This window comes from Cuculus canorus, chromosome 1 (genome assembly GCF_017976375.1).
Source record: "Cuculus canorus isolate bCucCan1 chromosome 1, bCucCan1.pri, whole genome shotgun sequence".
Classification (NCBI taxonomy): Eukaryota; Metazoa; Chordata; class Aves; order Cuculiformes; family Cuculidae; genus Cuculus; species Cuculus canorus.
In genome coordinates this window covers 110,777,948-110,802,257 of record NC_071401.1, presented here as the reverse complement: position 1 = coordinate 110,802,257, position 24,310 = coordinate 110,777,948, and the positions used below count along the sequence as shown (strand labels likewise).

The window sequence follows — 24,310 nt, the reverse complement described above, 5'->3', positions numbered from 1 at the left end:
CTGTGATGTTACATTAGCAACAAGCCTCACAACACTGGCAGAACACACGAAAAAGGCTACAAAAGTCGGAACCCTGCATGAGCCTACAAGAACCATGAATACAAGCAGCTTTTCCATCCAATGTGACAGCCTCAAAATGACAAGCCCTTTTTTGCCTGCCTACTGGCTAGTCTACACTCCTCTTTTCTTCTTTTGAATTTTTCCCAACTTAAATTGAATGCAAATAAGCCAGGTGTAGTCCCCAGAGCAGTAATCTGCAGATAGTCCCCACCGAGTTCCCATAGCAACTTGCACAGCTGGCCATGAGAAAGAGGTAGTATCTGCTTCATATTGGCTACACAGTTTAAACACTCAGTCAGTGAAACACCAATTACGACATCTTGTAAAAAAAAAAATCTACTAAAAAGCACATCCATTTCTCCTTGATTAACACAGGAAAATAAAACTCTGGATATGCTCCTAGTTCAGCAACTGCTCAGAATGCAAAGTGAATATGTGTTGTTTACAGGAGGAGATGCCTGCGAAGGAAATGGCTCCTCTCTTCTGCAGCAAGGTACAGAAGTTTAAGAAACACTACATCTAAAAAAAGCCTGCCATTCTGTAAACTGTAACCAAGAACGCACAAGTTAGAAACCCAAATACAAATCGCTCTTGTCAAGTTGTGAGACTTCCACAAGACAGTCCTCTCTGACAAGTGCTTTGTAATACTTCCAGTTTTAATTGTGCTCTTTCTTTATCAGCTTCTTAAGTCTCATTCTAAAAATCTAGTTACCCTATGACCAATCAACAATTGTTTATCACATACAAATCCTATCCTTTGTTCATTATTTACCACCATATATCTCATCTGTTCATTCCACTCCTTTCTGCAAGCCCACAACTCTTCTCCTTTACGCTTCACCCCAGCCTTCTCACTCTGTCCTCTTCCACATCTGCTGAATAAACAACAGCAAGAAGGTGCTGGGGCTAATTTGGAACCAAAGGTGTACTGACAGGCCATAGGTAAGTATAATACCTGTTGGCCAGTTGACCACATAAGCAATACAGATAAGTGCTATGCTTTCTCTGCTTCTCCTTTAGCATGGCCACAAACAGGACATTTCTCCTCTACTCAGACTGTGGTTTCAAGTAAAAACAGCTCTACAGGCTCAGAGGAAAATGGCCACTGTACCCCAGCTAATATCCTATGGCTTGATGGGAAGCAGGAATCCAAAGCTGAAGCTTAGGCAAGAGTCCAGGAACACCCAAAGTATATAAGACACTGCCCTCCCAGATTACAACTCAAAGGCTTTTAGGGGCAGAGATGGTTGATAAACAATAAGTAACCCTCAACAAATTTCTCTCCCATGAATCCATGTCAACAGCCCGTGGAATCTTTGCAAACTTTTAGGACCCAGCCCGCTGCAAGGAGTCCCATGGTTGAAGCGTGCGTTAAAGAACACTTTTTAACTTCGTTTTGAATCTATCTTTTTCTGTGGCATTACTTCTATATTCCTTATTTCTTGCACAAAAAGAGACCATGAACTGTAAGCCTCTATTCACCCCCTCATGACACTTCACTGACTTCTGTCATATCCACCCTTATGTTCTGTCTTTTCTAGGATGATAATCTCTAGGCTAGACAGTTGTTCATAAAAAGCGTGAATGGCTTCCATACAATGATTCTTAATGCTGCTTTCCTACATCTTTTCCATCTAGGAGTAGAAGAACTGCACAGTACAGTACTCAGCAGTAATGGCTTGTGGCACAATGCTGGGGTTTATTACCTTGCTTTGCACTCTGTTTTTTATTGGTAAGTCCTAGCATTTGATTTGCTTTTTGACTACTTGCTGAGGATGAAAATACAGTAGCTATTTCCATGAAAAATCATAACATGAAATATCTTATACCTGGAGCACTAGGAGTGCCTATACTATTGCACACAAAGTCATGATCTTATCTCTATCTTATTCATCTGTTTCAGGAACTGCAGGAGCTTAGTATCACTGAAATATCATAATTTGTTCAATTTGGTTAAAATTGGCCAGCTATCTATGGGGAGAGTAGAAAGTCAGGCAGAAAGAACACAAACCTCTCTTTCTTTATGAAATTTGGCTAATAAAAATAACAATATGATGCTTATCTGTTTCCAAAAGAACAGGCTGTTGACAAGAAATAGTGTCAGTATCAGTCAGTTCTGTTTGGGCTGACATTATAAAAATGCCTGACCTTATACCTGGCTCAACCATCTCTGTGCAAGCGACCCCTGTTTCTCAAGGAGAGCAAGGCAAGCTTAACCAGAAACATTCAGCTTCTAACTATGCAAGTTATGTTATGCTAGCTGTCTCACATGAGAATATACATTTATGTATGAAAGCAGAAATATAAGCAAACAGGAGCAGTTCAATGTGCATACTGGAAGCTAGCTATAACTTTTACTAATCCATTGACATACATAAGACATTGCACACCTGTGAGGTTTATCCATTACACCATCTGTGGGACCCAGCCTTAATCCATCACTAACTTAAAAGCTACTCATTTGATTAAGTAGTTTTACTTTTCTTCTCTAGCCTCTCCGCATTCCCTTCCAAATTTCTTTTCAGACTAATCAGCAGCACTTCAAAGAAACATCTGAGCTGGTGGCATTAAAATGACCAAGGAAACACAAAGCTTCAGAGTACAACCACTGAGCAAGTGAAACATGCCATTTAGTGTTAAAATTATGACTGTAAGCCCAGTCAATTGAAAAAAAAATTCACAATCCATTTAAAGAAAAAAAAAATTAGCATTCTCCTATAGGCCTGGCATAATTTGTACTTTAAGAACCACAACATATTAACATTAACAGTCCATCACACATTAATAAAAGCCAATGAATGAAAACCCAAAGGCTCTTGGTCTGTATTGCAAGCAATAGGTTTACATAATTTACATTGCTGTACAGGTGGCAGAGTGTGGAATTCAAGACACTGAAACATGAAGACATTTTACACTGGAAGTGCGCACACCATTTTGAAAGAATTTCAAGCGTAATACCAGGTAATACTGGTATAACAAATATTTAATGTCAGATGTTAAGGAGGAGACACTATGGATGCAAACATGCATGCACATGCACACACTCTCTCTGCTCATACGTATCTTTCAGGCCAACAAAGAGGCAGGCTTTGTACATCTCAAAAATACAGAAGATTTAAGCACATATTGATTCTATCCTCTACAGCTCTTATCTCTGCTGCAGTTTCTGTTCATGACAGCTGATGCACGCTGAGGACAAACTTGCAATGAAATTGCCCATATGTAACTAGAATGTCATTTGGCCAGATCAGCAGTAACTCCACAAGTGGTATTTGCTTATAAACAGCTTAAATGGCGGATGGAGGAATGGGAGAACGTAAGAGGGAAGAGTGAAGGGTTTGACTTCTGAAGAGACTTGGGGATGAGTGGAGAATTTTTTTAAATAAAGGAGGCCATTAAGCTCTCCTGTGTAACTTAGGCCTCAGCTTCCAGGTGATGGATTAGATTGTAAACAATGCATACTGATAAACACACTCCAAGAGATGGAGCTATACCGTTTGGCTGTTTAAAGCAGCTTCCTTAAACAGAAACCCCGGATGTACTGTCAGCAAGTCACTGTCCCCTCAGTCCAACTTGGTTTAACCAAAAGTTCTTAATTTGAAGTTCAGTTTGATAGGCTTTTCACACACTGAATCCATCACAACTCTTCTCAGAAACATCTCTAACTTTATTAGCAACTCTTCTGATATTACAAATTTTCTAGTAGTACCATAAGTTTAGTCTCAACTGTACTTATAATTATTGGAGTTGTTATCATAGCTACAGTCTCATTACAAAAGCCATTTCCAGCCTGCCATCCATCACAATTCAATTCATTTTTAGACTTCATGTGTTTTAGAGCACAGGCTCCTCTTCCAAAAGTAAAATCTACATTTCTTTTACTAGATGTTTAGCAGTGACTGTATTTGGCTAAATTAAAAGACACTGTTCATTTCCCAGAAAAAAACACAAAACCTGGCGCATCCAAGATCCCTTTGTAGTAACCAATCTGATAGTTGCAACTCCAACCTGAGATCTTTAGCAACAAAGTGCTTCTTTGTGATCACTGGCAGATACAGAAGAGTACTTGTTGAAGAAAGAGACACAGCTAGTACATTTTGACTTTCCATTAACAACTATATTGAGATTTTTCAGTTATCCTGTCCTTAATCCTTTTAGTACGTGTTAGTATTGATTTTGTATCACTTTAATTTGGTAATCAATGAAGTCAGCCATTCTAAATCAGATACATTATAAAAGAGTACATTTTGTCAATACAATTACAAAACAAAGCTTTAATCTTAACAAGAACTGAAAAAGCTTACAGCAAATTCATCTGAAAAGACTTTCCCTCCTACCCCAGAAAATTGTATAAATTGACATTAGATTATTTTTATTGACCAAAACCTGTCTATCAGCCAATAAAATTATCTAGTCACTCAAGTAAGTGCAACTGGCCTCTAGCTTTTGAAATAAACCTGCCCCATTTTTTCCACATTATTGACTCACTCATTTTCCCACCCTCTCTCTGCAACCTCCTTGGCCACTTAAGATTTATAGACATAACAAATACATAATGTCAACAAATTAGAGAGATTCCTTTCCAGTCATACTAAAAGCAAGCTGCCTAACCTGGCATATTTTAAGAAACCTAACTCGTCCAAACTCATACATTCCTCTTCCTCTCTGTACCCATTTACCTTAAGAATGGCATTTTTCTCATTTTTTTCTACGACCCATTCCTGATGAGTAAGCAAGGTAGTTTTCAGTCATGACAGCCCAACTCTGTAAATTCAGAGTGCGAGGTGTATGAAGTACCTCTCAAAACAGGTTAAGAACTGTGAGAATTTGCTAGTGATCCACACCATAACACAGGCTCTCACCCTTGCACGTTTCAAATACCGCCCGTGGACTACAGCTCCATTGGCTGGGTTAGTCAAGCTGACAGCAGGCTCCTACCAAAGAGCGGGGAGGCCAAATCTCACCACGTCCTTTTTTGGAGGGTTGGTGGGGGGGTTTGGCACTACTTTATTAGGCCACACAAGTGTTTAACTAGCACAAGAACTTGCCAAGAGAAATGCAGGGGAGTAGTTGAGGAGGAGGAGTAGCCATGCTGCTTCTTACAACAGCAAGCTGTGACAGTGGTTCACTTTGTCTCATGAAATCCTATCCGCATAAACATTCATCCTTTATCATACAACCATAATCATGTAACAAGCACTATGTGTCTATTTTGCAGTGGAGACACATTGGCATTGCTTGAGCTTTACTGGCTTGCTAAATACCAGTAGGAAAAATAGATTAGGGTATTGTTCCAAACGATTCCTCATGCACTTGTATTCCAATAGCTTGGGGAAGGTAGATATTGTAATTCTATATGACTACTTCAAACAATGCTTCCCAAACCCCGCTACTGCCTGTCCACCTTATTTGCCATCTTGGCGAGAAGACAATTTCAGAAGGAGCACATAGTGAGCAAACTGATGAAGTTGTAGCTGGGATTCCTGGTCCCCCAAGCCGGTGGAAAGCTACTGAAGACCTGATTCCCAGCTGGACTCCTCTTTGCCTCATCTGGCCAGAGGCAGGAATGGAGGGGGAAGCCATGTAAACAATTTATGTTCATTTTTCAATAAACTTTTTATTAAAAAAATCTACAGCATTCTTTTAAACAGCAGGGCATAGGCAGTCACCTGCCTGTCAAGCGGCAGCAGAGATACAACTTAAATGAGTCATCATCGGTGAGTTTATTCTTTTTATTTCCCTCATTTTTATACTTTTTTAAAAATATCAGCCATCAGGTTTCGTGCATTTCACAGAGATCTGTCCTCTCAGAGATTATTTGACTACAATAGTCAACAGGTAGACTCCAAGACCAGGAAGCCACTTCAAACAGCATTCCTCGCAATCCCTCTTTCAAGTTTTACCTCACTGTGCAAGCTGGGAAACTTACAGCATTACTTCAGCTTACAGCTAATCTATCCTACCTACACAACAAATCATCAGTTCTAGTATTAAATTAACAGTCAAATTAATAATTAATTGCTCCACTTTTTGTCATGCATAATTAGAAACATATATATCATATTAAGGGCCCCTTTTATTGCTGCTGAGCTCATCTTATTTGTTTTCAATACCAATTTTTACTAATAGACTTTTATTATATTATCACACTTTAAATCAGATGTGTTCAGTTCTAATTCATGCACTCACTACTTAGCTGTTAAAATTCTCTAATTGATAATGTTAATACCACTGACCTCCTCAGCACAAATTTCACATTCCAAAAGCTCCTCGTCACTAACAATTTTTGTTATACACTCCTACTGCAAATAATCATCCTTGCAATTTCTTTGTCTGGATCCTGGTTCCATTTTTATTATGGAAGTCCCTATTCTTTCCCCAGAGGCTCTCTGCTGGAAAGAGATCTTGTCCATAACCAAATTTAAGCTTTGTTTCTCTAAGCAGTCTTTCCATCTACCCGCTTCTATTCAAATCAACAGATAGCATCTGTTTAAGTGCTCGTAAGAACTGTTGCAAAGAGATGAATTGCCTAAAATTTGCCTGACTACGATTAATACTACGTACAAGAAACCTTGCAGTGGACACCCATGGAACAGCCTACTTACCAGAGAAGTTTCTTCCTAATCCCCTTTGGTTAGCACTTTATTTGTTCCCTGTTGTATAATGGTTTTCAATTCTTTACAAAGGCTTTACAAAGCTTTCATTTAACCTAACAATGTACTGTAAATGAATAATCCCTTTTCTTTCCTGATCCTGTTAATCTTTTGGCCTCGGTTATATCTCACAGCAGTGAGATGCAAATGTTAATTATGCAAGAAGTGCAAGACCTGTATTTTGATTTCCATCTGTCCAATACAAGTCCAGCATAAGATGCAGATAACTGAGTGCTTTCCTATCCCCATGGGAACATGACTGCCAGGAACATACCAAGAACAACACCTCATATTGACTCCCAGAAGCCCTAGTCAAGTACCTTCTACCTTTTAAAGTCTCCTTTATCTCCTTTGTGGATTCATATTTTTCACAAACTCCTAATTTTTCTTACTGTACCTCAACTTTCCTCAGGCCTGAAGAATTACTATCTAACTTGTGTAACATTTGCTCTGTGTTTACACTATGTCAATTACTCCATCCACATAATTTAAATGTATGTAGAAGTAGTTGAAACATTTTATTAATGTGGCAGTGAAAACAACCAAAGTTGACAAAGTTGTAGGCTGACTCCCTTTTTCCCTGGCCACACTTCACTTCCCGTGGGGTCACACTAGCACTCAACCAACCCCACAGCTGGTGAGGTTAGCAAGTTCAGAGAAGTGAGCAGCAGAAGATTAACCCTTCTGGAAAAGAAGTTCTGCAGCTCAGCTCCCCAACCTGGATGACTACAGAGTCTGAATAGGGCAACAGAGCAAATGCCAGCAAGGGTGGGACTGAACAGAATCAATCTACTTTGGTTTAAATTGTTTAAACCACAGGCTCGCAACACATTTAGATTTTATGATCAATCCAATCTAATGACTGTCCACCACTGGACTAGAAAGTCCACGTTTTCTTTCCTTTCCCCAGTCACAAGATGGCTCTACCTCTTCCCTTACACTAGCATTGGGGCTCCCCCAACCAGAGGGACAGACAACTTAACTCTGCAGTCCAGAAGAAAATTAACTTGTTGAAAAGGTAACAGAAAACTACTTTTCTTTCAAGTGAAAACAGCTATGTGCGGAAGTCAAAGTCTGAAAACAGACATGAGGACAGTGGCTGAGTCACAGAGTGGGAGAGAGAGCAGGGAAACGGTATGAAACTTAAAAAGGTTTGTGTAGTAACTTCAGCATGAGAGTGAAGAGAAAGGGTACAGCAATGTATACTGTTAAAGGGCCTAAAGAATGATGTAACCAGATATATGTATATAGTCCAGTCACCATCACTGCTGTTGGTAACCAGTTGCTACCTTCTATGCTACATCAGTGATTGTTCACTACTCATTAGCTTTCCTCCTACGTATAGCATTGGACTGTCATCACCTAAAAGTCTTACACTGCAAAGACTTTGGATTCTTACTTTTACAGCTTCCTTCAAATACAAGACAATGTGCAAAATCCAATGCATCAAACAACAAGAGAAAGCCACAGATGTTGCCACAGTATAAAGACATGTCAACACCAACTCAAGGCATCTGAAACAACAACACTCATCTCTCATAATCAGTAGTTAGGTTTTATTGATCAACAACTGAGAGATAAGCACGTTAAAGATTAGTTGACATACTGCTCTGACTGCAAAATAACACAAGACTGAGTTCTACCAACCCTCTTTCCACAAAGAAAGTTCCCACCTCAGAACAAAAGCTTCCAAGAAAACAAAATGGCTAAATACTACTTTCACTTTTGGACAAAAAACTTATCCAAAAACTGTTTTCCCATTGAATAAGCTAGAAATGGTACTAAAATAAGGGCAGTGGAATGTAATTCAATGGGCAACTGAACTAGCAAAGGTTCTTTTCCAAAGTATTGGTACCTTGCAGTTTTGGGCTTTTTTGTTGAAACCGGACCGTGATTAAAGCAAGAGTTCGCCCCTTTTGATCTGTCAGAGACTCCACCTACAAAAAAGCTGTTCTACATGCCCTAATTTCCAAAAAAGCTTAAAATCTGCATCATGTCAGAACAAGAATCCACATGACAGAGAAGCTACCTTTCTGGCAAGCATTCCTCTGGGCAACCATGTCTTCTGATTCAAATTCTATGCCCCTGCACTTGTTTCTACCTCTGCTCTACTCCCTCAGTTCAACCAGTATGATCATTTGTACACTTTTCCAGGAACAGGATTAAAGAATTGATAAAGGTTAAAAGTAATTGTACAGTTCACCTACAAAAATACTTGTCTACTGTAAGGGCATATTATAAATACATATGATAGAATAAGGATGAGTTTCTCTGATTTATTGTGTTCCTGCAAGAAGTTTGTTTATAAAGGTCTCTTCTCTGCGTTCATTATCCAGTAACTGATGAGTCTCATCCTTACTGAATTCTTTCCTTTCATGAGAATGGTAGCAGAGTTTCTTCTATTTGACCTTCTACTGGGGAATGCGCAAGAACCTTGTCTCCTTGAGAATTCCATGTCCCTGACAAATGTGACCAACTGGACAGCAGACAGAAAAATTATAACAGATAGGATTAACAGTCAACATAATCAAATAATCCCAACATTCCTTGGAAACCAGGCTTAAACACATCCCCTGCCCAAAACATCCTGCTCACTGATAAGGTTTAATAAAGCTCATAGGCTTTTAGCATAAAAACTGAATTACAGATTGCAAACAGGGTAACAAACAACAAAAATATACTCCCAAAGAAAGAAAATATGACCTTCTGTCAGCACACAATTTTTTTCATTGTCACCTAGAAACTATGTCAAGGCATATTTACCCTCCTCTTAAATGTTTCTTTCTGCTTTCTTCCACTCCACAATACACTGTGTGTTTATTTCACAGCCTCTCACCCTCAAGTTAAGGGACAGGCCATTCTCTTAAACCTACCTTATTAGCTTTACAAATGCACCAAGGTCAAGGTATACAGAAAAAATTCCTAGGGCTCAAAGCAAGCACAAAGCATGGAAATGCTTGAAATAAGGGCTGAAACAGTACGTGCTCTAGGAGGGCATGCCTCAAAGAGCCAGACTCACACAAAGGGGAAAAGAAAATGTTGTGCTCCAATTTAATCAAAATCCACTGGACACAACAGCTGACTCTGCAGCCCTGGTGACCTGAAGAGTAATTTTATTAGTTATACGGAAATGGCCATTTTCAAGTTCCAACTTACATTCCTCCCTACTTCCCCACCCTGCTCGTGAAGAGGAAGAAATCTACACAAGCAGCATTTTTACAGGTTCCTCCTCAAGAAATTCTCTCAAATGAGATGAGAGTTCCTTTCCTTTATTTGGAGCAACGCATCATTTTAAAAAGCACATGTTGAAAAAAAAAAATAATTTTAAAGCAGCATTGGCACTTGGAACTTGTGTGTATTAGAAAAGCTCAAAACACATATGAAGAAATATCATGCAAAACTTCAGCACACACATTTCCACAAAAATCTACATTTCAGTACAGTTTACATAAATTTAGTGGGAGTGGAGTAGACAAGTCTGTGCCAGTAATGCTTTAAATATCTGCAGTTCATTGGTGTTCAGTTTTCACCTGAAAAAATACAGTTGTTATCTGCAAAGACAGACTACAACACATTACACTGCATATTTGGTGTGGTGGGATTCCTGCCCCACCACCCGCCAGGTTGCACAGACCACTCTATGCTGTCTAGCGCCACCTCTGACACGGTCGGAGCAACAACTTCCTTTTCTGGGCTACTATCTGGTCAGTGGAACACAGGCTTTGTAGGAAGAAGCTGCCCCATTATATAGATGGAGTCATCCAGGACACCATGGCATTCCCTTGGCCTACCTGAAACTGCTGTACCTGGAAAAGAAACTCCAGTATCGCCTGAAGAAGGGGACTGATAACCGGTTATCTCTAGCAGGCACACTGGGGGAGGGAGTATCCGTTGTTGCAATGCAGTGATCCAGAGCACTTAGGTGCTCCCCCAGTGTTCCTGGAGTCCTGCGTGCATGGGAAGAGGCCCCTTCACTGCCTAAGAAAGAGATGGACCATCAATGAGCCCCCTGGCAGCTGAACATCCCTGGCACCTGGACTGTGGCCCAAGTGAGATGGTCTGATACAACGGGTCAGAAATTAGAAATTACCAGATACATGATGTCTTCCAAGTGCAGCCAAAGTGAACATTGAAATATATATTTAAAAAAAATTCAAATATCTGACAAAAGTCAATTATAGCAAAACCCTCAAAATATGCAATTACGTAGAAAGCCCTTTGAGCTCTTTCGGATCGCAGCAGGCTGAGACCAGTAATCTCCCCCTTGGGGAGGCGGGACACCTCTCTGCTGTAGTGCGTGATCTCATTTGCTAACACAGCAAATTAAAAGGCCTTAGGCAAAGTCACTCCCCCGAGAGAGCCAACCATCACCTGTTGGAAATGCTGGTACATTGACTGTGAGTATTCTCACCTATCTCAGGAATCAGATTTCTTGAGATCTGATCATCGCCTCTCAGGAATGCTGGTGCATTATATGTGAGTATTCTCACCAATCCCAAGAGGGAAATTTTCAGGCTAGCCTTTCTATCCCTTTTCTATCCATTGATATATAACTCTTTGCAATTGTGATTACCCATGCTTCTCCTATGCTTAAATATTGATGCATCTTTGTGTACACATATATCTCTATATCCCTGTGCTCACATAAATACCTATCGTACTGTGTAGTAAGTAGAAGTGAATCTCATTATCTTAAAATCTGATGAAGTTGCTGATTAATTTGATTATAACACATTAAATTATTTTTACTTTGTTAATCAACTGATAATGAAGTGTTAATAGGAATCTTGCAGTCTTACCCTTAATAAAGTCTAAATTGCTGATAAATCAAAGTTTCATAAAATCTTGTCTACAACAATGTTTTACACAGCAATGAACAGCAAGAAATGTTCCTGTCATTTTAAGAGCATTTGGCCCATTTGTATACAGCATACTTTTAACACTTGTCTTTAGAGCAAAAAGAGAGAATAAAAGTAGTGCTACTTTTTTGTTTAATACCTAAACAGGGTCTGACTACCTGCAAGTCCTATTAACCTTATTCTGCCACTGACTAGCAAAATTGTTGAGCCGCTGAGGCATCTCGTAGATTACTAAATCTATGAGATTTACAGTGGCAAAGCAATACCACTGTTTAATACGCATTTGTTTGTATTGGGAAGGCTGTTTACCACTACACAAGTAGATTTTTACATTATGAAGAACTTCAGTTTTACTGGTATGAATGGCATAAATCACTATTCCAGCCCAGAAAACCTTCACTCCTTAAAAATGAAGCAAATAATAATAAAAAAAAGGCAAACAAAGCTCTGCCCTTATTAATACCATACTATTTCAACAGAAAACAATAACTCAGCTAGCACAGGATACAACCACACACGCACATTTTCTCCATAAAACACACAAGACAACAGCTCTGCAGTCTCCACTCGATTAATTATTTCTCTAGTCTAGCCCTGTGCAAAGTCCAGCTTGGTTCCAACCAAAGACCTTTACGGTTCAAGTCCCAGGAGATGCTAAGAAGTTGTCCTCAGTGGAACAAATTTTTCCAGAGAAATCACACTGATTTGAGAGAATTCATTTCTTTTGGCCTTTGGGGAAAACACTGCAAGCCTCATGTATTTGTTCAAGTGTTTACCTAGCAAGAGCAGAATCCCTTCTAGGCTCTGTCAGGTTTACGCTGATCTTGCAACACCTGGCTGTGTACAGCCACATTGTTCACATATTTTTAATTTTGAACATCAAGTAATTTTAACCCAATCTTTTAAAGAACACTTTTTGCAGTCTTCTAAAACAGGAATTTCAGACTAATCTTCAAGTAATAATCAGTCAATTTATGCAGAGCTAAAATATAACAGTTTGAGCAACAAAGAAACAGTTGATTAGTATTAAACAAAAACATACAACTAGAAAAGCAAGGTGAAGAAAAGCTCAAGAGACTAGAGTAAAATGCTGCATCGGCACATGAACCATTCTAATATTCACAATCACATCAATGAATAGGAAAGGCATCCCAAGTGGTACAAAACCAATTTTTATACACTTGAAATATGAAATCCTATTATTTAGGAAAAAGTGAAAAAAAAGACTAAAGTAAAAATTAATTTTAAAAAGGCTGCAGAGAAAGAAATTAATTTAAAAGCAACCCTTCCATGTTGAACAGCCACAAACATATCAAGCACCTACATCATAACTGTTCACATAATTAATTCAGTGTAGCAGTCAGAAACAGCAATAGTGAGACAGCCACAGTTCAGCAGTCTACACTTCACTGTAAGGAAATTTTTCCTGAAGACAGATGCCACCCGGAGGAACAAAACCAGAAAAACAATCGGCTGCCTGACCAGAGGCAAGGCAAGAAGAGATTAGTACTGCAAGCCCCTCTCTCCTCTTGAGACTTCCAGCCTGCATTCGCAACCAACCTGCACAACCAACAGCGGCAGCAATTTTCTAAAGGAAGACAAAGCAAGCCGCACTCTGGCTGCAAGACAAGTGAAAGAAAAAGCAGACTGGCCTCTCAGAAAGGGCCGCAAGAAGAAAACATACACATTTCTCCTAATGGCAAGCACAGCCGCGAATGCTACTTTTCAGTTGCCTAGGATCACACAAGCATGCAGTGTGAACCGGTAAGCCAGAAGACGGGGTTTTGCTCACTAGCTGTAATTTTTTTAAGTGGATTGTCAGCAGTAATTCTCTGTTTAGGAAACCTGTGTTCTCTCAGCTGAGAAAATTATGCCTTCTGGGGAAGAGAACTGTTTGGGCCATGCCCATAACTCCCATGGAGAGCTAAGCATTTAGACTTAACAGCTGATAAGCAGTCACAAACATGACAGCTTCATTTCCTTTGCTTTCTACTTTCTTACACCATGTACTACTACCCATCAGAAAATGTAGATCAATCTGGAATGATAATTAGTTCTGTTAATTAAGCACTCCAAGCATGGACATGGAAGATATCCATGAGACTTTAATGTAAAATTGCATACTGCAATACTACTCTGTTCCAGTGTGGGTACTATGTCTAGAAACAGAATCCGGAATCAGTGCTTAATCCTAGAGAAGGAATTCCACGCACAGCCACTGTGAAGTGCAAAAGTCATGTATAGAACTCTCCAGACCTCACCAAGAATACCAATGGTTACTTCAACAGTATTATAATATAAGCTCATACAAATATGTAATTTAGAAGAAGTTCAGGAGGTGAATGTTCCCTAAAAGTAAACCACAGAAAACTGCTAAGTGTAGACACCTTACATCTCTCTAGGTAACAGCTTAGGGTTATATTTTAAGTGGTCTACATCTAAAACCTCCTCCTGAGAATCTTCCTGAATTCTAATACTACTCACACATCCAAAAATCAACACAACAGATTCCTGTACAGGCAGTGAAATACACACAGAAGGAAGGATCCAACTTAAAGTAGTTTAGACTATGGCAATAGTCCCATCACATCTGGAAAGAGTATTTTGTCATGCCAAGCAGAAAAAGGAAGAGACCTAAACAGAATATAGGTTTCATGGCTTTCTTTGCTGCTATTGTTGCTTTTAGCAAGAAATTAATGGAAGGGCTAATATTCCTAGAAGATTACAATCTCCATCTATCAAGAAAGAAAAAAAAAAAAAATCTATAGTGCTCACTGTATTAACTTTGGGCTTAGAAGACCTGTTCAGAGTTCCTCATTTCTAACCTATGGGCAAGTCACAAGAAAATCCACAAGAGAAAATCAGGCACCAATTTACCCCTGCTGGTACCTTTAACAAGGTAATTCCACAACAAGAGAGAAGCACCGAATCTAAATATCTTTATAGACTTGTCCTTAGTGCCTCAGTTTATTATGTGTAAAAATCCTTCCTGCCTCACAGGATATTGTAAGGAAGGATGGCGAGGCTCTCAGATACTGCAGCTGCAGTGACAATGATCTAACCCAGAGACATGCAGCTCGATTCCAGTCCCAGAACCGAGAAGATCAGCTACAAACAGTTCTGAATGCAATATAAGTCTTCAAAAATCTCTACATTCATATGTGCAGCACACAAAAACCTGGAAGGGTGGCAAAACCAAACAGGTTGTAATGAGTAAGAGTAACCTAGACTGTGTCAGTGACAACTGTTACAGAAAATAAACATCAAAGATGAAGAATTAGAGTTGGCAAAGGATTTTTTTATAGCAGGGGGGTTTGCTTCTGTTGTTGTTTGGGGGGGGGGGTTGTTTTGGCTTGTGGATTAGGCTGGGGTGGAGATTTTTTTGAATCAACAACTATAAAAATAAAGCATACAATCTTCAGAAAAGCTCTCTGTATTTGATTGCAGTAATCTGAATTGGGATGCCTGGTTCCGCATTGCTGTAATTTTTAGACACCACTCAGGTCTGAAAAACATGTCCAAGTAATTTCAAGATCAGATAGTCAAGTGACTAGAGACAAAACAACCCAAACCGACAAGAATAAACCACGACTAATTTTATCAATTACATCCAAAAGCTCCAAAACTGGTTCCCACTGTCTTTATTTCAAACAACAATAATGTGTGGAAGATGAAAAGAAGGAAGGGATGCTGTAATGAAACAGCCTGACCAAGGTCATGCAGGGAAAAAAAATACGTCTCAAAACAACAACAGCAACAAAAATCCCAACAACAAATGAACAAAAAAACCCCTCTGCAACAGAGCACAACAGAGCTGGGGGCAGAAGCCAGCACTCCCATGCCCAGTCAAGGTGATGAACCTGCCTTCATATTCCTGAGGATTCTAGAAACAGAAACACAGAAAACACGATTCTTTTATTCTAATGCAGTGAATAGTCTGAAAAAAAAAAAAAAAAAAAAAAAGCCAAGTTTCCAGCACCACAAGTTACACTGCGTCAATAATCACTGTTAAATAGCTGTGTATTTGCAGCTGTACAAAATAATTCAGATAAGCTTTGTCTTTAATAAAAGCACTTTACAGTCAAAAAGGTGTTGATCATTCTTACACACAGGCAGTTACTGTAAGCCCTTCAGTGCAAGTGGTTACCACAAGGTAATTTGTTTGTATACAAGCCCTAGCTTCTCTTTTCTAATACCCAGACATGCTGTTGTGGCAAAATGAGAGGCAGTCCTTTCCCAAACCACGACAGCCTGAAAAATTCACACACCAAAGAGGACTCTTTACTGAAAGTGGTTCAATGGATTTTGCTAAACTAATTTCTAATTAATTTAACACTGTTTCACCCTTCAAAAGGAAAACATGATGCGTCAGTACACAAAACTTCTTCACAAGCCTGATAAGAGACTGATTTAACAAAGAGTGAATGGTAACAAATTTTGAAAGTTTTACTTAGTATTCAAAAATCTAGCAAACAACAATCATTTTGCAAAAGTCTCCATTTTATGCTACTGCCTGGGGAAAAAAAACATTAAATACAACAAACAAGGAAGTTAAAGGCAAAAAGAATAATCTCCACATTATAAATTAAAGTAAGCTACTGAAAGAGCCCATTACAGTGCCAGAGAACCCTAAATGTTAGCTACAGTTCAAAGTTCATGCAGTATTGCTCATTGCTGCCTGCAAACTACAACTGTATGTTTTAACTCAATACACGTTACATTTTGTGTGATAAGGATGAGAGTGGTTATACAGCTTCAAAGCTCTCCTAGGAGAGCCCTTTGGGAAGGAACAGATGTTGTAATGGCCCACTTCTCCTGGATCAAACCCCTGAGAATTTCAATACCTAGAATAACCAACCCAGCATTTCAGAGCTCTGGTAAGCAAGCCTTTCCTGAATGACTGAAAGTTCAATTTTAAGACAAATCTGAGAAACTTCTGGCAGCGTCAGTGCAAAAGAAATAAATTCCTTTTTTACACAACTAGAGAAAGTTTTCAATACAGAAAATTGAGGCAGCAAATATTCAATATGGAGGGCTCAGTCGCATACAGTGGCTTGGCACTTGTACTAAGGAGCATTCAGGGTATCACAGACTTGTAAGAATGCCGAGAAAATCTAGAAGCAAAGTGACAATGTTCACAAGAGCTACGCTCAAATTAAAAGACTTGAAAATCAAAAACCTTTTTTAGAAGTCTTTTCCACGTAGTCACAGGAGTTTAGGGCAAAACACTGGCATAGAGGCTAGAAGGGAACAGTCACTAGCTGATGGCACACTAGCACCTCACCATTGGCTTAGGAATGGGTGCTGCCATTTGAACTGTTGACTCTTCCCCTCCTCCACCGCGACATTTCTCAATCAACTTGAGGACTGCGTTGTCATGAAGAGGGCAAGACCATCTTGCTACTCTAATGGAATGGGATTCTCCTTTTCTTGTAGGATACACTTCAGAAGTACACATTTGAAGGCAGGAAGAACAGGGTCTCTCATGGCCCACAGCCCTGGAGTGTAGTGTTAAGATTCATAAAGCCATCCAAATTCTGATCTGGAAACCCACATTTCCATTCGTCCCATGCCCACAACCCTTCAAAAGGGCAGATCTAGGTGTATCTCAGCTGGTTTAGAGACTCATAGTTCTGCATGTCACATTCAGTGCTTTTTGAAGTTTAATATGGATCTCAATTGAATTCTGGTTTTGCAAGTGCCAATACGGGCATGCAAAACCATTCTGAAGACATCACCACATCTTAAAATTGCTTATTTCAAGAGCAGCAATACAAGTGTTTTCCATTGCAGGACTCTGCCTCAAGGCAGCAGGTACCACCATTGAGAATTCACAGTTCCAATGCAAGTAAGGTGCGACAGTTTTGTGTAATTAAAACTAAGCCTCTCACTAACACATCCTTTCATTACTTACTTCAAGAAGTCTTCAATGCAAGCTGCCAAGTCTTTACTTCTAATTTGTCACTGGTCTTTACACAGAAGTTACCAAATAAAACTCAAAATTCAGGTCTTAAGTCTGTTTTGTGTAGACATATGATTAAAAATTCACAGCAGTCTTTTCTGGGAGTACACTGCATGCTCTTAATGAAAAAAGGATGAGGAAGAACACAATCTTGCCGAATTTAAAGACACAAGTTACAGTGAGATATTCCTGGGAAAAATAGTTCTCCTGAAAGCGTTGGAAGGAATACTCAGAAGCTGCCACTCTCCATTTATAGTGTTGGTAAAATATTTTTATATAGAAGATCCTTTTCACCTTCATAGAAATTCCAAGTAGTATTAAAATATCATTACTAAACTGCATGATACAGCCCCACCCACCTCAGAAACTCTTACTCTTATCCTACTCAACACGAAGCCTTCTGGCCCAGTGGTCCACACACCTGCCAGTGGTGGTGTCCGTGTATTACACTCAGTATCCAGCACAATTAAAATCAAACCATCTCCACGCTGGCGATTGGTAGTTAACACTAATCAGCAGTTGCTGTAGCTAAACCTTGGATGTGGCAGATGCATTTCAACCACTGTTCTACTTTCAGCAGCTGCTGCACCCCTCCTGGCACACCCCCGACCCGCATTTGCTGCTCAGGACCAGGGTGAAGATCTGCTCCCAGTGTCAGCAGAAAATCGCTCTGATCAGTGAACAGAACATCCCCACGGGCAGATGGGGAGGCAGGCTTTGGCTCAGATTTGTGAGGCTGGGGAAGATGACTACAGGTACAGCTCCATGACGGAGTATGGGGACATAGGTTAAATGACAACAGGAGAGGCTACATGACAAATGGTGCATAGTAAGCCGGAGGGGGAAGACAGAACAAAGGTTCATCTTCCATACTAAGGCAGCTGTAGCCACTGCCATTAATCACAGCATCCACATCTACCACAAGCAGATGTACTACTGCTGCCTATACAGTATTCTGCCAAAACACCTGAAGTTACAGAATCCATTGTAAACAATCAATTCTTGCATAAAATATGGATAAAAAATAAACTAATTGCATACAGAAACTTCATTAAATGCCAGCATTGCCTCCCTCCCCACACAGCAGGAAGCTAAGTAGACCAATTACAAGTGGATGGGGAAGTGAGTTTAATTTCTTTGCGGGGAAGAAGGTGTGTAAAACCTTGCTCACATTCAGAGTGAAGAAAAACTTGACTGATTACAATCAATAACATTTACTGTCAAATTTCTTATGCAGCATGATCAACGGGGGAAAGAAGAAAGAAAAGAAAAAAAAAAAATCAAACTTGTCATGAGAAGTCAGATTTCAAGGTGGATTTTCCTTGCCTTATAATCTACAAAATAGACTCTTAAGTGTAATTGTTATTTCTTTAAGTAGCCTTGTTGACATTTTCTCTGGAATTACTGTGTTCATAACAGTATACACTCATAAAAGCATATACTCCAGGAGGTGAGGTGGTAGCATTAAGCAGCAGTGCCAAAACCAGAAATAGTGGGGCATTTTCTGTTAATCAGTACATATTTAACTATGTACACAAGCAAATAAAAATACTTCACATCTGTGAAAATGCAGAACTAGAAGATGAAAGCTAGCACAAATACCAGACTTTATAGATATCCTTGAAAATCATTTATTTGGAATTAAGTAGAAGCTGGGAGAACAAATTCCAATTTCCAAGAAATACTTGTATGCTTTGCAATATCCAGACAATTCAGGCATAAATTATGCTATCCCACATCAATTATTTTCATCTTTCAAGACTCTGCCATAAAAATCAACTCCACAAAAGATGCCTTTTAAACTATTAACAAATTCTGTCATTTAAGTACTAAATGGTTTAGCTGCAATTTTAGGGTTCGGAGACAATGTTTTACACTGGCTTTGTGTATATGCATACACACATTTCTGCACCATATTTAAACTTCTCTTCAGTAAGAAGGGCCTGACTGATTTCTTTCTAAAAGAGTTCACATTTTAAACCTAAGTTTGAAGCTTCACTGGTACTTTTTTACCAAAACTCTGGAACAGATTGCTGTCCAAAACGAAGGAAAATAGTCAATCAAGAAGGCTTAAGAGAAAAGTTCTATAGCATTAAAGTCTTGTGGCACACACTTCCTCCTACATCTGATTTAGCCCTATTTCCTTGTTTGTTTTTGAAGAAAACAGGAAGAAATTATGAACTTCCCTGGGATACGAACATAAGGCTGGGGCACAGAGGTAACAAGTTGAGAAGAAAAGAAAACATCTGTATTTCCTTTCCATTCTCTTCCACCTGGAATAAATTCTTTGGCTGCAGTTTGTCTTCTTTTCTAGAAGCATTTACACAGTATCTAATGCTATCCACCACCATGACTACCCCTGGGGCTTTTATGAGGGTGGGAACAATCAGTATAAGAATTACCAGGGACATCAAAGAGACAAAACATTTATTGAAGAGGGAAGAGGAAGAGAGAGTGTGAGGTAACGAGGGTCCTACTGTATTTACCTTATGTGCCAAGCATGTGGACAGCAATAAAAACCATGTAGGGAGCAATTTTGGTCAGAGAAAGAACACGGCAGCCTAATGGGAGGCCTTTGTTCTTCAAAAGGGTCTCCTTTTCCCCTTTTGTGCTTCACTTAATTCATGGCATCTGAGCTGCTCTTGAACTTGACAGACAGAGAGAAGGAGGGGGGAGAGATGGAGAAAGGAGGAGACAGAGACACAAAGAAAGAAAAAAGAAAAAAGGACTTCAAAGAGTTTTCCTTTGAAAATTCAGTTGTGCCGTATGCATTGCGGAAGGTTTTAGATTCAAAAAAAGGGCAGAAAACATTTCATATAATTTCATCGTGGGGATAAATTGTTCAATGCTCTTATTAAGAATGCCAGAAGAAAGGAACAGAACAAAAAAATGTTAAAAATAAATCTGGGCTAAGGAATATAAATAAAATAGAATTACTCCCCTGGGTGCTCTTTATTTATTTTCACGTTAAATCCTGCTCTCCGTGGATCCTGATACGTTTATCGGAACCTTCTCAAACCCATGTGGTTTCCAGCAGTCACTTGCCACACACACATTCTCTAGGCAGTCGCTGGGCCTGGGGACACCACCGCTTCCCGTGACAGCAGCTCTGCGCGATTCCTTAGCCTCACTGACCATGGGAATCGACACAATAATTCTGCAGAAGATGAAGCAGCCCCAACTTGGCTCTCTAAAGGACAAACACCAGGGTGTTTCCAAGCCAGGCCCCTCCTCTCCCGATTGCTGGGCTACCACAGCTCACTGACCGCAGTTCATATCAGTTCCCACAATAGATTCTGCTGCTCGCCCGCTTTAAATATCCATGCCGTGGGCAATATGTAGATGAAATAATTCATAGCTGCAGATCGCACTTTTCTCAGGCATCTTTTTCTGTCCGCTAGGCCACCTCTCCCATCGATGCTTGCATCCACTACTCACTACACACTCACCGTTTCTATATTCCTTTGTGGATTTTTATCTATGATGCACATACTGAAAATAGTCAAAAACTGCCAATAGTATTTGCAATAAAACACAAGACTGCAAAATGTAGAAGGACTTGTGTCAATATCACAATTAATTATTAATAGATAGGTGTTTTAAGCTGATCCAAACCATTTTTAATGCCTAAGGATATTAAGCTGTCCCCTATGGACAATTAACCCGTCTCCCTCCTGATTTACATATTCTGACAACGTAAGCGTCTACGTATAGTACATTATTTCCACAGTGCAGAAAGTAACAGTAAATCCATAATGTAACCTTCATATTTGATAATCCTCTTTTCATCACTTGATTATTCTAATTTGAGAACAGATCTTTTCTTCATATGAACAAAAAATGTTTCCAAATATCAAAATTTTTAAATTCATTCCATAACTCAAAGTGCTCTTCTTTCTTCTTCAAATAAGACTTCAAAGTACACCTATTTGTATGGATATGGATTTTAATGAGCCTCACAAGGTTAATTTTACTTAAAAGTCCAAAGGCACAGTTAGACTACGGAAATAATACAAAACTGCATACTTATAAACTGACAAGCAAATAAGTCCCCGGCAGACTGCCAGCACAGCCACTGACCCAGCAGAGCTTTGTTGTCACCGTCCTTCAGAGGTTTCTGTCTCACACTGGCAGCACATTTATAACCTATTATGCTACCTGTAAGGTAACTTGGTACCATGGAATAAATTTGGTAGAAGTGTTTCTTTATCACGAGCTTGTTCTCTACAATAGAGAGCTGTGTTTTCTGAAGTAGGTACGTTTGGTTTGGTTGTTTTAAATGAGGGAATTCCACTGGACAGAACTACAGAGCCTGTACCTATTATATCAACTTCACAAGCTAGACAATGTATTTCAGATTATAGATACTGAGTAGAAGCAATACTGATGGAAGTAAAAGAGCTTGCAGAGCAATTTAGGTAATTCAAGACAAAACCTCAATCTGTTTTGCGCACCAGGAGCGTGAGTGTTAGTTAAATTTATAAGACACTTTCGATACTGACGATGTTAAAGCAGAGAGCACTGTAATACTTCTGATGTTCTAGTTACAGAAATGTAAAACACAAGACCATTACTAACGTAACTTTGTGTAAGACTAGAAGAGTTGAACCCAAAGATTCTGCTGCATTCGCTTGGAACACATTTGCCCTCGTGCTTATTTCTTTGCAAGAGGAAGTTTCCCTTTGCCACCCAGAAGTCTCACAGGTACCCGAAGATAACTGCAGCCACAAGTATCTGGTGATGATGGACAGCATTTAAACTCCTACAGCTGGCAAAGCAAACATATTAATAACTACAGAAAATTCTGGCTGTTTCAGTATTCTCATGTATTTAAAAACCCACACCCAAACATATTAAATTTACTTTTATTCTGCCAAAACCCAGAATTTTGACCATCTTAAACATGCCATGCTGTGAATACTGGCTTGTCTGCTAAGTTTTCATATATTTGACCAAAGTTTTTCTTATGACTAGGACATCTTCAAGGAAGAACTTATTCATGATAACTTTTCAACGCCTACAACAGGAAACCACCTTACTATCTTATTCTCAGAGCACTCCTAGGATCCCTCTCCTCCTCACACTCAGCTTCACAGAACTTGCAGAAAAAATTCTAAATACATCTGCCTTTTTGACAAATTAGTCAAACACAACCAAAATATTAGAAAATTAATTAGAGAACTGGGAAAAAAGACACATCACTACTTAAACAAAGCTAAAAATTAATTCTTTCCTGCAATACAAGATGCAATTTGTATAAATCCTTTCTTATTGCTTAAGCCTAACAGTTCCAACAACCGACTTCTAACACTTCTCAAATGAAAGGTGGAAAAAAAATACTTTTACATAGCTGAACATTTCAAGTATGTAGAGAGAAAACATCAAATAGTAGACAACCAATATCTAACGACTTCTCTGACTGACAGAAGAGCCAAATCACTCCTTCAGTAGACTGGCCTGAATAATTTTATCATGTGCACATTGGAGAATAAGGCGCTAAGCACAGCTTCTGAAGAAAAGACTTTTAGAGTACAGCTATCACTTAATATTTGGGGCAACAAGCAGAGAATAGTCATATACCACACCTGAACAAGTCTCCAAGGAAGTGTTTATAAAGCAAGGTAAATAAAATATACTGCATTAATCCACAAAAGAGAAGTCATTCATCATGACATTGACTGGAGGCAGCAGTTGTATTATTTTGAAGTTAAAAAGAAATCTCATCTCTTTATTTTGTTAATGCAGCTTCCAGGCATATGCTCACTTAGCTTTCAGACAGGGAATATGTATATTGTATAAGTAGCTTTCATACAGTCTTCCTTGTCCTGTGCAGTGCACAGCAATCACCTGTCTACTTAGAGGCTTTCTATTCTAGAAGCCACTATGCAGATTATGTATTCTACCTTAAACTACTTACTTCCCTTAATTGTGCACATCCACCGGGAATACTTCAGAGAATGCCTCCAGAAATGTTACCACACTACCAGAACCAGGTAATTGCTCTGTTTTTACTTTACTTTAAGATACATCAGATTTCAGGGCTATGCCAGACCCAAGATAAGAAGTTAAAAACCCCCTAATAATAATCATCATTTTAATCCTTCCACATTCTCATCCTCATACACTTTCCTGATATTCCTTTCTAATCAAGCCACAGCCTCAGAACGATGAATGAGCACGAGCTCTAGATTTCCAACTGCTGTCTGTATAAAGGCAAAACTACAAAATCTAACCAGAACCAGAAGCAATCGAGGAAAACATTTCTTCATTCCAAAGATACTTCACTAATATCAGGTTGCTCCTTTAAGCCTCAAGCAGACTAGAAACAGCACCATTCTAAACTGAAGCAGATATGGGTTATTACACATCCTCTCCTAATGTCTGTACACATGACGTTACCACTGCACTTGCCTAGCAAGTGGCAGCACCAACCGATCTAGTAGAAGCTTAGTGGTGGGTGGGAGCACAAATAAATGGAATACGCATGGGCATGGAAACATGAGATTCTCCCTGTTCAGCAGCAACCTATACTGGTGTCAAAGAAAAAGCCAGAACTAAGGCCATCATACTGGTGCCAGTTTCCCAAAACAGATAAGCCAGGCCATGAGTTAGCTGCACAAAGACAATGACTAGAATTGCCCTAAGAGTAAGTTGTCCCACTGCATCCCTCTGACAGATAGTCACTGTGTGACATCGGGGGAATTGGTTCCCCTAGATGATATGGAGGAAAACCAACCCTGAAATGAGGGACAGATTTCCACTCAATCTGCAAATTA

At 39.3% G+C, this 24,310-nt stretch overlaps 1 protein-coding gene and 1 long non-coding RNA gene across 9 annotated transcripts in view; one reads left to right on the top strand and one right to left on the bottom strand.

Moving 5' to 3' along the window:
- The window catches only part of POU2F1 (POU class 2 homeobox 1), a 110,130-nt gene that overhangs the window by 60,297 nt on the left and 25,523 nt on the right, over positions 1–24,310 (bottom strand). The gene's annotated exons all lie outside the window — the stretch shown is intronic.
- On the top strand, positions 11,067–15,466 carry LOC128850954 (uncharacterized). 2 transcript variants are annotated; one of them, XR_008448222.1, is made up of 3 exons: positions 11,067–11,189; positions 13,009–13,336; positions 15,020–15,466. It is a non-coding gene; the product is annotated as an uncharacterized LOC128850954 (long non-coding RNA). The 2 variants fall into 2 exon arrangements; XR_008448221.1 differs by having other exon boundaries at positions 11,075–11,189; positions 13,005–13,336.